Raw genomic sequence first — 15,827 nt, forward strand, 5'->3', positions numbered from 1 at the left:
AGCATGAACCTGAATTTGAGCATGAGCCTAGTCCAAAGAGGTCACCAGAGATTGACCCAGATCAGCAAAAAGTTTATAACTACCTGGAGACGTTAGAACAAGCTGCTGCTGGTCCAAGCACTGTTCTACCTCTTGAGCAGCAAGTTCACTCACTCAAACAGGAAATTTTTGAGCTTGAAGTTTTAAATCGCCACATCATACAAGAGAATGAAAAATTGAAGGAGCAAGCTAAGGTGGACAAGATGGTCCACGATAATACCATGCTTCATCTGGGCCTTTGGCAAAGGGAAAACAGAAAGCTAAAGAAGAAATGCAGGAAGCTAAGCAGAGCCTTGGTCAATATAAAATTCAGATGCTTGGTGAGGAAACCAAGAGTCAATGTGGCTACACAGAGGAAGAGGAGAAGACTAGATGTCTTAGCAGAGGCATCTCAGCAGGTGGATTAAACAATGTTTTCATTGCATGAGGACATGCAACACCCTCGTAGTGGGGGTATGTAGAGCCTCTAACTTGCACCTAATTACCTATCATTACCTACAGCTTTTCCTCACTTATCCCTCTCTTTTGCCCTATTTTCCTCATAAACCTACCCAGATCATTACATTTGATGTCTTTAAGCATGATTGGTTAACTTTGCTAATGTTTGACTGTTTGTCTAGATTTTTGACATATGCACAGAGATTCCGCAGTTGTCTGGCAATTCCACAGCCATTCAGCAATTCCGCAGCTATCTAGTCATTCCGCAGCCTTTTCATTGATCTCTATGTTCCACGTGTCATTTTGAAAAACAAATCACATGGGCACGTGGGAATGAAGGTGTTAAAGGTTCCTATGCTATTGGTTCGGTCAACAATGCCACGCACACCTCCGGTCAACGTGGATCAAACTTCGGTCAACAAAGCCAGCTCAAACGGTGCTGCGTGAGCTGAAAGGTCACGTCACTCCAGATGGCGATTCCTCCACGCTACGCAGGTTATGGGAGACAGGATCCAACCTTGGATTCAACCTCCATGACGACCGTACCCTCCAGATAAAACACGGACCTGTTTACGTGTTGTTGTACCTTTAATTAGCATGACTGTTAGTTAATTTCTCGTTTCATGTTTTACGCAGTAGGTAGTTGTTCATACGCCTATAAATCCAGCGTCTGCGTACGCTTAAGAGTTAGTTTTTAGTTGCTGTGTTTATGTAATTGCTGCAATTTTAGTGTATACAGAAACTCTGTTTTAAAGCTGTTGTTTCAGCACTTTTTACTGTAATTTCTGCATATGAGTTAATAGAAGACTGTGCTGTTTTGACTTCAAGTAGCTGATCTTTCCTTGGGTTTTGTGGATGGAGGGCCCCCATTCATAACAGCCTTTGTACAGTAAATTTATCTTTATGTTCTTGCCATTTCCTTCTTTCGAATTCAGCAATTTTCCTTTTCTTTAAAACATGTACAGTTTTGATTTACTTTCACTGTCATTTCATTTCCAGCATTTACTTTAACTGATCAGGATTGTTTTCTGCAGGTGTTAGCCTGGGATTGTGTGTCTTTGTTGTATTTGCTTTATCTCTAATGGTATTTTCAGTTGTCATATTCATAGTTGCTGCCTTTACTCTGTTTTTCTAGCTTGATTTCTAGCTTAGTTTCTCAAGTTGTATGCTAACATATTGATGGTCTCCTTATCATAAGTTGTTCATCTTTAAGAGATCAGAATACTAATAAAGTACAGCTTGTTTTGAGTAGTTTTTGACTTATATCACTAACTCTTTTTTCACTTGTTACACATTACAATGTATGTTGGAAGCAGAATGTTGGAGAAAGGCACAGTGGTGTTATAATTTGTCATCTTAGAGCTTGATTACTTTTTAGACTTATATCTAACTACTTCTTAATCGTGTTTCACATAGCACTATATGTTGGAAGCAGAGTGTTAGGAAGAGATGAACATTATAATTGGTCTTTAAAGTGGTTTTTTTCTTAACTTTTTATTGCAGCAGCATGAGTAGTGACTAGTGCCATTAGAAAGTGGTTCTTTGCTTTCTGTTTCATTTCAAGTTATTTCTTTCAAGCTCTTTCTTTGCAAGTCTAGAAGGTAGTTAGAAACCACCAGTAACACACACTCACTCATTTAGAAATCACCTTACACACACTATCACTCATATGTTTATAAAACCTCCATTCCATCTTAGGAAGATAAATTGACCACAAACAACACCCCCAAACGACAAAAAGATCTAAGAGGTTGCTTAAGTACATATAGTACACCTTCACTTCATCAGCTTACGAGCCCCGGGTTGACAATTTATGATAGCAATTTAGACAACACTAAATTGACTAAACAGTGTCTCTCTGATGGTTTGATATACATTGAATGTTTGTTGTTCATTATTTGTTTTTGAAGCTATTTTTCTCATGAATGTCATTTTAAACTTAACAAAATTTACCTAATTACATACACAAACAAATAATGAAACCTCAGTACAAGAAGCAATAGGCAAGCACATGTTTAGAAATATGTATTTGATATTAGCACGGCATAAACTAACAATCAAAAATAGATCAAGTTGGTATCAGAGCAAGGTTGAATTTCTTGATTGCTTGAGTTTGTGAAATTAGGGTTTTAATGGTTGCAAAATTGTGATGCTTACAAGGTTAAAGTTGCAGAAAGGAGAAGGGAAGCTATTGATTGGAACTCCTAAGTTAATGCCCAGAAGAAGGAGAGCCACAAGGCCACAATATCCACCACCCAAAGTTCCAATTCTAGCTGCACTTGAAACTCCTCAAGTTTTTCCTTCAAATGAGATTGAAGAGGTACCAGTAGTACCATTTTCTGAGCCTAAATCCACAGCCATTATTTCTAGAGAAAGAGAACCTAAAGGTCCTTCTTCAGAAGAGGAATAATTCAAGAAATCTTTCTATACTTTGACTAAGATGGTTAAAGTCCTCAGAGGAACACTAGAATGGTTGGAGAGAGTTCTAAACCTCCACATGGAGAAGGAAGCTCAAAGAAAAAAAAGATGAGAAGAAGGATTCCAAAGGGAATGGTGGAAAGCCACCTCCATCTCCACCACCCTCAACATCTTCCTCAACATATTCATCATCTCACACAGCATCATCTTCCACTACCACCACTAAAACTGCCCATACTCATTCAAAAAAACCAAAAGGAAAGACTCCCTTACTTAAATTGGACATAAAATTCAAACTTCCCATGTATAATGGAGAGGTGAATGCAGAAAAGTTGGACAATTGGATTCGATAGTTGGAGGTATACTGCAGAATTCAAAACCGTCAATAAGATGACATAAAGATCTAGTTGGCTTCATTGAGGCTAGAAGGAGTTGCATTAGTTTGGTGGGAAGCAAAAAATCAAGAGGAAATGTGAATCCATCGTAAGATATCCATTACTTGGGTTGAATTTGTTTCTGCAATTAAAAGATAGATTTATCCTGTAGCCTATATGAAAAAATCCATTATGAGTTGGCAGAATTTTAGGTAGCTTAAAGGTCAAACAGTCCAAGATTATACATAGGAGTTTAGGAAAAGGGCTTTGTTTTTAGGAGTAAATTTGAATTCCCAAGATACACTGCTGAAATATATTGGGGTTTTACATTACTACTTGAAACATACTATTCTTCTGTTCAATCCAAACAATTTAGATGAGGTATGTGTGCAAGCCACGCACCTTGAATCTAGAGGAAAGAAAATTTAGGAATAGGGTAGTAAGAGGAATCCATTCAAGGGCAAGGAGAAATAGAAGGGTGGAAAATGGAAGGGAAAGAAGAATGCAAGTTTGAAGAAAGAAGGGGAGAACATCACATGCAAACACTATTCCAAAGAGGGTCATGATGAAGCCCACTACTGGAAATTGCATCCCGAATTAAGGCCTAAGAAACAAAATAATAAGGGAAAACAAAAGATGACCGCTACCACACAACATGACCTTGGTTCAGATTCTGGTGATGATACCAAGATTTCAGCCATGGTTACAAAAGGAAAAGAAACTGTTGCAAGCACTAGTTCATCACATAGTCAAAACAACACTCTGGATGAAGAGTCAAGAATAGAGTTGTTTCAAGTAAGAGTGATTTCAAATCATACAAAGATTGATGCATTATTCGATAGTGGGTCACAATCAAACTTGATTTCAGAAGACTTGGTCAAAAAACTAAACCTTGAAATTGTACCTCATCATAAGCCATATCCATTGGGTTGGATAGTCAATAATGCAAACTAACAGGTTACAAGGAAGTGTTTATTCAAGTTCACCATTATTGAAAAGTTCATTGATGAAGTTGAGTTAGATGTAGTTCCACTTGACATCTCAAGAATCATTTTGGTTAGTCCTTATTTGTATGATCGGAAAGAAGTATTTTATCGCCATGACAACAAATACATATTTCTCAAGAATGGAGTGGAGTACATTGTGAGAGCCCATCGCGAAAAGTTAAACATTTATTTGGTTAATGCAGGGCAAATGAAGAGACTAGTAAATGCAAGTAAAAATTTTGTCCTTCTCATGATCAAGAAAAAGAATGATATTGATTATGAATCTTTTGAAGGTTGTGATGATAAATTGAAATCTGATTTGTTTGATGTGGTAAGAAAGCATGGAGAGATGTTTGAGGAACCAAAGGGGTTACCTCCCAACCGGGGAATTCAGCATGAGATTCATTTGCAACAAGTTGTTCCACTTCCAAACATAAGCATGTATCGCATGTTGATTATGGAGAGCATGGAAATCAAAAATCAAATTCAATAATTGTTGAACAAAGGTATCATACGCCCATCCACTTCTCCATGTGGTTCACCCATTGTCTTGGTGCATTGTCTTGGTGCCAAAGAAGGATGGAACTTGGCGCATGTGTGTGAATTTATGTGCACTGAACAAAATCACGGTAAAGAATTTTTATCCATTCCCAAGAATTGATTATTTGCTTGATCAATTGAGGTATGCAAATTATTTCACTAAGTTAGACTTATGAAGTGGTTATCATCAATTTAGGATAGATGAAGAAGACATTTGGAAAGCCACATTTAAAACTAAACAAAGATTGTTTGAGTGGCTTGTTATGCCTTTCAGTCTTACAAATGCTCCAACTACTTTCATGAGGGTAATGAATGATGTATTGAGACCATTTTTAGATGATTTTGTCATTGTCTACTTAGATTATATACTCATATTTAGCAAATCTAGAGATGAACATGTCATGCATGTAAACAAAGTACTTGATGTCTTGAGAAAAGAACGGTTGTTTTTAAAGATGTCAAAGTGTGAGTTTGGTGAGACTTCTTTAGTGTATTTGGGACACATTGTTGGAGGAGGTGAGTTATAGATCAACCCCTATAAGGTTAAGTTCATTCTGAATTGGCCCAAGCCCAATACAATTATAGAGGTAAGAAGATTTTTAGGGGCAGCACATTATTGGAGAAAGTTTATTGCTAATTTTTCTTCAATTGCAGCTCCATTACATGCATTGACAAGTGTCAAGAAAGTATTCCATTAGGGAGATGTACAGCAGAAATAATTTGATGCATTGAAGCAAAAGATAAGTTCAGCACCGGTATTGGCTCTTCTGGATCTTAGGCAGCCATTTGAGATTCAAACGAATGCAAGCGATTATGCCATGGGAGCAGTTCTATTGTAGCATGGTAAGCCCATTTCATTTCATTCCAAAATATTTAATGGAGCTGTAACTAACTATCCCACCCATGACAAAGAAATTTATGCATTGGTACAACATTTTAATAAATGGAAGAACTATTTGATGGGGAAGGAGACCATCACCCATACTGACCATCAACCATTACAGTATTTACAGTCACAATCAAAGTTGCAGCAGTCAAAAAATTTCAGATGGATGGGTTTTCTACAACAATTTCATTTGGTTATCAGGTATAAAAAGGGAATATACAATAAGGTAGTTGATATGCTTTCAAGGCCTATTGTAAATTCATCTGTTATACTCAAGCATAATTCTATTTTTCATGAAATTTACATAGAACAATATGCAAATGATAGTGACTTTCAAGAAGTATATGAAAGCTTGAGTCAAGGAAATCAAATTGAAGAGTTGGATTATCATGTACATAACAGCTTGTTGTATCGCTTGGAGTTATGTATTCCATAGGGAGAAAGAAACAGTATCATAAGGGAGGCACACACTTCATTGATTGTTGGACACTTTGGTGTAGGCAAGACAGTAACGAATCTTCAAAGATATTGTTATTGATCACGCATGTTGGATAAGGTTTCTCGTTTCATAATAGGATGTTCTTTATGTGCTACAAGTAAGCCTAGCAATAGGAAACTTGGTTTATACACTCCACTTCTGGTATCCATGGGAGAGTATCTCAATGGATTTTGTAGGAGGTTTTCCATTGTCAAGGAAAGGTCATGATTACTTGTATGTAGTTGTAGACAGGTTCAGCAAGATGTGCATACTAACACCATGTAAAAAGAAAATTACAGCTTAACAAATAGCTCACCTTTTCTTCCAAAACATTTGGGTTCATTTTGGTCTTCCTACTTCTATTGTAAGTGCTCGAGATTCTCAATTTGTTGGGAGCTTTTGGTCAAATTTGTGGGACATGATGGATACAAAGTTGAAGAAGAGTACAACATTTCATCCACAAATAGATGGACAAACCGAGGTGGTCAATAGAACAATCATTCATCTTCTTAGAGGATATTGCAGCAAACATCCCAAGTTGTGGGATGAACAGTTGCATTACATATAGCGTACATACAATAGGGCAAAGCATACTTCCATGAACACATCACCATTTGAGGCATGTTATGGGTACTTGCCAAGATTGCCATTGGACTTTCTTTTGAGAAATATGTCGCCATCGATGGTCAGAGTGACATCGATAAGGTAAGGAATTTCATAGAGAAAATTCAGTTGATACATCATACAGTGCAAGAACAGCTTGACAAAAGTCAAAGCAGCTACAAGGCAGGACATGACAAACATTGGGTTGATCATAAATTTCAAGTTGGTGATGAAGTTTGGTTATATATTAGCAAAGAGAGACTTCAAGGGGAAGGTAAAAAGCTTAAACCAATTTGTTTTGGTCCTTTTAAAATTCTGGAAAAGATTGGTAATAATGCTTTTAAGCTTGATTTTCCTCCTTATATGCAAATATACTCTGTTGTTAATGTTGAGAATTTGAGATTGTTTGAGCCTCCTTTGATTGATGATCAAGGAGAGCATGTTCAGCTGCCATCAATAGATTATTTTTCACCATAATATCTAGATGAGCTTCAGCAAGATCTCATACTTGACAGAAGAATCAGGACTTCGAAGAGAGGGGATGTTGAATACCTTAGAGTGGGACTCAAGGGAAAAAAGCCTTCTCAAGCCAAATGGTTGTAGATCGAGAAGGTGAGGGATTTGTACCCTCACCTGTTGAACAATTGATAGTATATTTTGGGGTCCAATAGGCTTCTCGTAGGGAGGAATGATCAGGTGCTCAGTATTTAGCTCAAAAATAAAAATTAGCATAATGGCTTGAAACCTAAACTGCCGCGTCCATCTCAGAAAAACAATCCTAATGCAACTCATTTCGTCAAAAACCGAGTTTGTATGAGAAATTTATTTTGTTCTGATTGCTTTGCTAAATAGGTAAAATTTTCAAAAAACAATGCCAAGTCACTGCACAGCAGCAGTATGTACTGCTGATGTGGCAAGTGACTAGGCATGGTCAAATATGGTCAACAGTGTATCATAGATGGACAAGTGGCATCATATTATTGGGTTTTAGGTGGTGTGTTGGCACGTTTCTATTTGTTCATTTTAGGCCAATGAAAGAATGCCATGTGGCAAGCCCGGAGGCTGCCATGTGGCACCTCCAAAGGCCTTGAAAGTCTTGATAGAGGAGAAAAATTTTATGGTGGAGGTCGAGGTCAAACCCGCGACCTTCGGCATACCGTCTGCATGTATCAACCAACTCTGATGCCACTATGGTTCTTACCCCATATGCTTTATGCATCAATTTAAAGTTTAACATTGTTGGGGTTGGCAGTTAGGAGGGCCAGCCCACAGCCTAGCCCTCCGCATGTGATTGCAACAAAAAAAATCGCAGTCACGGTTGTGGTTTATCCGGCAGACAGTTCACCAACACCGCAAAGGTATCACATGTGAATGCAAATGTTATAACACCAAACAGTTAGGTGAAAGGCTCCAAAACCGCGAGGTAACCACAACATATGAATGCGCTCTACCATCGGTGGTTATGGTTAGTGCTATCTCCGGTGGATAAGTTCAAAATCGTTAACGTTTAATATGGCATGTGACCAATACACCGAAACCGTAAGGGTTTTGGTTAATAAAAACACGGGATTAACACTAATCGCAAGGTTATATTAATTAATCCAGATGAATATTAATTAACTGTCAGTTAAAATGGCAGAATTTTGGCAATGCCCCCAATTTTGGGCTTGCCTCCACATTTAGCGCGCTAACTGGAGTCATTCCATATTTAGCAGAACTTTTCCAGGAAAAGACTGACTGAGTCATAGAGAGGGAAATTTTCGACCAAATTAAGCTCAAGAAGAGGTGTTCTTGGCTAATTTGGACATTCTAAACACATTGGTGCAGGTATCATGAGCCATAGAGCTTTGTAAAACAAAAATTTTCCATATTGAACTAATATAGAGGCCCAAGCAATGGAAGTTGGACCAAGGAGATGTAGCCCAGGAGGGGTGAACTCCTTCATCAAAACATTGTGTTAAAGTGTCTCTTTGATGGTTTTTTAAACATTGAATGTTTGTTGCTCAGTATTTGTTTTTGAAGCTTTTTTTCTCATGAATTTCATTTTAAACTTAATGAAATATACCTGATTACATACACAAACAGCTAATGAAACCTTAGTACAAGAATAAATAAGTAAGCACATGTTTAGGAATCTGTAATTGATATTATCACAGCGTAAACTAACAACCAAAAACAGATCAGGGACTAGCTATGGGCTCCACACTTTGGGTTATATGGAAAGAGAGGAACCACAGGGTTTTTAAGAATAGCCAACAATCTCAAGAAGCAGTATGGGAGGGGATCATCCAGAACATCCAGGAAATAATCTTGGCAGAGAATGGAAACTGGATGGCTTGAAAGTTTCTACCAAGAGGCTATAATCCAGAACCACCTAAACCTATTTCCATCAATGATTTCCCCGAACTCCTGGAAACTCATAACGATCCATGTGGCTTTAGCGCAACACTTCACTGCACCTCCGAAGGGGTTCATCAAGTTGAACTTTGATGGAGCCTCGAAAGGCAACCTAGGTCCTGCGGTTTTTGAAAGTCTTTTTTGATACTCTAGGGTGAAAGCTTGTCTAATATATGTTGACCACGGTGGCTATGCGAGTAATAATGAAGCAGAATTTGTAGCAGTTCGACAAGGCCTTCTCACAGCTATTAAATTGGGGTATAAGAAACTAGTGGTGGAAGGAGACTCCAAATTAGTAATTAACACAACTAAAAATTTGAGTCAGGGGGCTAAATGGGACAATCTTAGCCATAGTTGGAGAACTACTAGATTGGTGCAGGAGATAGGTGAACTTCTTCAAAATTTTGACTATGTCATCACTACCCACGTCAGAAGAGATGGAAATAGAGCAGCAAATTTCCTAGCAAATTGGGGTTGTTCGCATTGAAATGACCCACTAGAGTTGACTTGGCCTACTCAATCCCGGGAAGGTAGGTTTAACTCCCTGGAAGAGATCCTAGAGAAAGACAGGAGACACAATTTATAGAGCCTCCAGACCTCTGAACAAATCCCCCAATCGGGGTGTGAGTTGGAAAACATTTCCATTATGGAAAATTAATGAAGGTGCCATTGTGGTACAAACCCACCACCCTCCACATGCTTGAGGTATATGGTGCGGTGGCTCCGTGCATTCATGGTGTAAATACTCCCACAGGAGGTGATAGTAGTATTGCGTTTTGGTTTTGGCATTTGGTTATTTGCTCCTTGAGAAAGTTGGTAAGTGTCATGTTCACGGTAGAGGAGTGTGGAAGGGTGGTGTCGAGCTTTGTGGAAAAGCACGAATTCAGGCGAGGTGGCGGGCTATGCTTCTCCCTACATGGGTAAACTAGTGTGCGGGGCGGTAGTGTCACCTGGAAGCTAGGAGATTCTGGGCTTAGGCTACCACCTATGCAAGAAATTCAATTTACCATTTCCTCCACTAAAAATTTTAAGAACACAGCAATGGCTTGGTCGGTGACTGCAAGGGCATGAAGCCCAGCTTTAAGGGGCCAAGGTAGAAGAACCAGAGGGGTCACAATGAAAGGGAAGCCTAGCTCCTCTATGGGCAAATAGAGGTGTCAAAAACTAGTTTCTAGCATCATAAATGATGTGACTACAATTTATCACAAAGGAACGATTGAGGAAATCCGACAGCTAATTGAGGAATGGGAGGCAGACTTGAACTGTTAGGCTGGATTGATCGAAATTGAGGTGGAGGATTGGTGGGATATGGTGTCAGATCCAGGGCACACCCATGGTCGCATCACTCAATTCAAACAGACCTTTTTCTTGTATTGGTCCATGAAGAGTATCTTGGGAAAGTATTTGGAGCAGGTCTTTGTGGGCATGGCAGCAACGGTGCAGGACTTTCCTAACTATAAACAGGAATTTCAGAAGCTCTAGTTTCATATGCAAAAATAGGATGGCCACCTTCGACGAATAGAAGAACACCTCCCTTGCATTCTCTCACAGACAAAGCTCCTGGGTTCCAATGCTAAGGACTCGGCTCCAATGGAGTTTGCATCTACCGAGGGAGCAGAGTAGTCTGCTAGTTGGCCTCTTAGATTCCTTTTTCTTTTTGTATGCAGGAAGATTTTAGTTTTCAGAATATTGATCATTTTGTTTTTAGGCATGTAGTATTCAAGTAAGGCAAATACATTCATACTTATCTAGCTTGGTTAGAAAGACTTATTATTTTTTGTTATTAGATGGCATATCACGCTATTAGGTGGCCAACAGACTTGGTTTCCCTCAGGGAAAGTTGAGGCCACCTAACTATTTGTTATGTGGATGTAACTTGCTTTTATATTAATGAAAATGGAAGGACCTACCAAGCTTACAAAAAAAAATGGACACTCTTGTAACTTGGTATCTAATCCAAGATCTTAACAATATAGTAGAATAAAAATACACTCATCAATCAAACAATATCATCCAAATTGGATTATTATATTATTTTTCATCTATCTCAATGTTTTCAAAGTGGGAAAAATTAGAGGAATCACCTTGGAGGGTCATTTTAATGGTGGGTCATAGTTTGGAGAATTGGGAAAATAATAGAGTTGCAACAAAGGATAAGAATACTACCTATGAGCTAACGCTACAAGTAATACTATGTTGAGGAGGGCCTACCTCCTTAGATGAGGCACTGCTAAATTTTTAATTCACATAATCACAAAAATACCATCGAAGAATTGGATCAAAGGAGACTTTTTGTTGTATAAACTGAAATAAAAAAATTACATAGTGTGTTTCTACAATAAGTTTTTCCTCCCCCAAGATTTGAGAGAAGTATGGTATTTATACAAAATGACATTATCTACAATGAGTGAAAGATCGAATAGCCAGCCTAAGAGAATTAGTTGATTCATCCTTTTGCAATGATATTTTCAGAATTTGGTAATTGTTTAGCAACGTTGAGTTGGATCAACAAGGTGTTTTTGGCAAGTGATTTGTCCTCGTTAATAGGTCACCCACTTGTCTCCATCATATTCCATTGTGAGAAACATGTTTTGACTATAAAACTGGAGCATTGAACAAAGAGTTGGCAAGATTTTTAAAATTGCAACAAGGTAAAATTTAGGTAATTCAAGAATAGCAGTAGCTTCATTTGGTCATCGGTGAGTTGCAACATGGTTATCCATGAAAGTAGTGTTGGATTTGCAGTAGCATACACTATAACTAGAGTTGCATCAATTTTGTGCTACATTCAAAGTTGCAGTAGCACGAGGGAGTTGTAACACTTGCACCCATTTGGTCAGCAGAGTTGCACCATCTATCTATTGGATAGTAATGTTGAAAATGCAACAAGAAAAATCATGATATAATTTTCCCTTGAATTAAATTATGAATAAAATTGTAATTTCACATCACATGAAATTTTGTATGAGTTAACTAAGTTAATTTGAATTAGTTGGTTCAATTAATTTGAATTAGTTGGTTCAGTTAATTTGAGTTGAGGGTCTAACTAGATTCATGTAGAGTGTCTCCTACTTTATAGGAACCCTGGTTGAGTTTATTTTGAGTTGTAATTAATTAATTCAGTTTAACTAAGTTAAAGTCAGTTAAACTAGTTCCAACTATGGAGGAACTAGTAAGAGGCCAGACAGTGGTTTGTTGCTTTATGTGTTCAACCATTTAATTGATGATTCACTTATCAATAAATCATGCATGTCATATCTCAGAGTTATCCAATTGAGATTGCAGTTTAGGACAGTGTGCTAACAATTGTATAATCATCCGAATTGTACAGGTGGTGCATGCAGTCAGAGGAAGTCGTATGAGGATTGCACAATTCATATTGAGGAATTTCCCTAATTAATAGGGGGATGATTCCCAAGGAAATAGGGACTTGGGCAAGCCAAAATTTGGTTAAGTATTGGTTTGGGCTTGTCTAGAAAGGAGTGAGATAGATAAAGATAGTGGAGAGGTTGCTCAGGCTTGAGAAAAGCATTGTAATCTTCTCATATTTTCTTACTAATGCAATATATAGATAGCAAGGGTTTTTAATTGTGGCTTTCCCCAAGAAATCAATGTGTAATGTGTAGATTGAATTCTTTCTCTTGTATGCTTCATCATTTTGCGATCATTTAATTGTTTCCGCTGATGAGTAGAGTATATTCAAGTATTGTTTTAGTAAATTACAATTAACAGTTTGAATCTACAAGGAATTTCTACATGGTATCAAAGCTAGATTTGTAGAAATTTCTACATGGTATCGGAGAAGAAATCACACTAGAAGAGCAGAATATGAGTTTGTCTTTTGCAGGTGAAATTGAATTTACAATATCATTCTTCAGAGCTAGCAAGATATGCCCTTGAGAGTAGTTAGATCTAGATTTCTTAGAAGGACAAGATGGAGGCAGCGTTGGAAGAAAACAGATTGAAGGAATTCATAGACAAATATATTCTTAAGCCTCCAACAACAGATGCTCAAGGTTTATCAAAGTGGAAACAATGTGCTGCAAAGTTGAGAAGGATCATGTTATGAAACCAACTCACAAAAAGATAGAAAAGATAGATCAACGCCTTAAAAATAAGCCTCTTCGAGGGGGAAACCTCCTTTACATTACACAAATGAACAATTATTCGATGATACAAATGACAAGACCTCCTTTCTATATATAGGAGTCTAAGGGGTCATAATATAATAAGAGCCGACATAACAATAATAATGTAAGGGCACAATAATAATAATAGTGGGCTTCTATGGGGCACAATAATAACAATATGGGGACTACATGGACACAACAATATAATAAGGGGGTAGTATAGGGACCTAACATGCCCCTCTCCTTCAAAAAGTGTTGTCCTCAACGCTTGAGTAGTTCTTGATGCTTCTGTATAAAATTCTTGTCCTCCCATGTAGAATATTCAGCAGGTAAGTTCTTCCACTTGATGAGATACTTTGAAATTGATTGATTTCATAGCTGTTGGGTTCTTTTTTTTGTGACTACTCTAGGCTCCAATATGATTTTTCCTTCCTCGTCAAGTTCTGGAAATATTGTTTGAACTGGGATCTTCTACAACTTTTGAATGAGTGGCCGCACTTCTTCGTCCTTCTTCCATTCATCCCTTGCTTCGTTTATCCAATTTGGTTGGTTAATAGAAATAGCACAAAACAATGCTTCCACATCCTCATCCTTTCTTGAAAGTGCATTTGCCACAACATTTTGCTTCCCTTTTTTGTAGATGATTTCAAATTCATAACCCAACATATTTGTGACTCATGTTTTTTGCTCTTCAGAGGACAATCTTTTTTCTAATAAGCATTTAAGACTATCATGATCCTTTTTTACCTTGAAGTGTCTTCCCATTAGGTAGGGTCACCATTTCTTAAGTGCATGTAGTATTGCCAACATTTCCTTCTCATAAATAGCTTTGTGTAGATGCTTTCCTTTGATTGGACAACCTTCGAAAGCAATGGGTCTTTCATCTTGCATTAAAATAGCGCCAATTCCATTTCCTAAAGCATCACATTCCACAATAAAGGTTTTTGTGAAGTCTAGCATAGCTAAGACTAGTGCTTGGCACATTGCCTCTTTAAGATGTTCGAAGGCCGTTGTTGCTTCTGGAGTCCATGAAAATGCATCTTTCTTCAATAATGTTGTTAAAGGTGCTGCTATTCTCCCATAAGTCTTAACAAACTTGCGATAATACCCTGTCAACCTAAGAAATCCTCGCAGATGCTTTATGGATGTGGGGATTTTCCATTCCTTAATGGCTTTAATTTTTCTAGGGTCTACCTTAACACCTTCATGAGATATAATATGACCAGGATTTTCCACCCCTTTTACTCCAAAGAAACATTTGGAGCTTTTTGCATATAATTGTTTCTCCTCCAATAATTTAAGCACCCTGTAAACATGTTGAACATGATCCTTCCAAGACTTGTTGTAGATTAGTATATCATCAAAAAATACTAACACAAATTTTCTAAGGGTTTGAAAATAGAATTCATCAAACCTTGAAATGTAGAAGGTGCATTGGTAAGGCCAAAAGACATGATCAAAAATTCATAATGACCCTCACGAGTTCTAAATGTTGTTTTCAAAATGTCTTCAGTCTTCATTCTGATTTGATGATATCCTGAATGAAGATCCAACTTGGTGAAGTAAATTGATCCATGCAATTCATCCAATAATTCATCAATGACAGGAATGGGAAATCTATCTTTAATAGTGATCTTGTTGAGCTTCCTATAATCCGGACACATGCGCCTATCCTTATTGTGCACCAATACTACTGGAGCAAAGAAAGAACTTTGAATAGGTTGAAATATACAAGCCTCTAGCATTTTTGTAACCATATGTTCAATTTCACTCTTTTGGGCATAGGGACATTTGTACGGCCTGATGTTTGGAGGAACACTTCCTAGAATCAAATGAATAGCATGATCATGGTCCAAAATAGGTGGGAGGCCTTTGGGAGTATCAAATTGTAGAAATTTGAATAATATAACACTTATTCACAGAGATTATCCTGATTATACACTATTTGCGGAATGCATGCATAATACATAACCTCCTCTACCATTGATCATCAATTTGCGGAATTAAAAAACAATCGCATGCGCACATTGAAACATCAATCACACATATCAACACAGTATGTAATGGGGAAAGCATACAGCTGAAAACCCCCAAATATCTGTATATTATAATGATAGATAACATGTAACAATACATAGTACAATACTCCTCACAAGTACTCAGTATTATCTCCACATGCTACACACAAACTAGCTCAGAGCTGAACAAGTCACGGGTTCAAATCTCCTCCATTGTTTGCCTGCCTCTACTATGCAATACAAGTTGAGAATAGATCAGATCCAAGTTCAAATTCCCTTGTCTTGTACTGCGCAATCCTCATTGGAAATCTCAATCAATGATTGTGAAAATCTCATGCACAACTATAGTCACAACTGATAGTAGTCTCACCCTTTCACCCACCTCTAACACTTGTCTCCACTGAATTGTCCATGCATTGAGTTAACTGATGTATTCTTTAGTTGATTTATGAGTTAATAATTAGTGAATTAATTAATAATTAATTCACATCACTCATCACTAGTGTATTTGGAAGTTAGA

This window comes from Pinus tabuliformis, chromosome 9 (genome assembly GCF_031772625.1).
Source record: "Pinus tabuliformis cultivar Carrire ecotype Pingquan chromosome 9, CPIR1, whole genome shotgun sequence".
Classification (NCBI taxonomy): Eukaryota; Viridiplantae; Streptophyta; class Pinopsida; order Pinales; family Pinaceae; genus Pinus; species Pinus tabuliformis.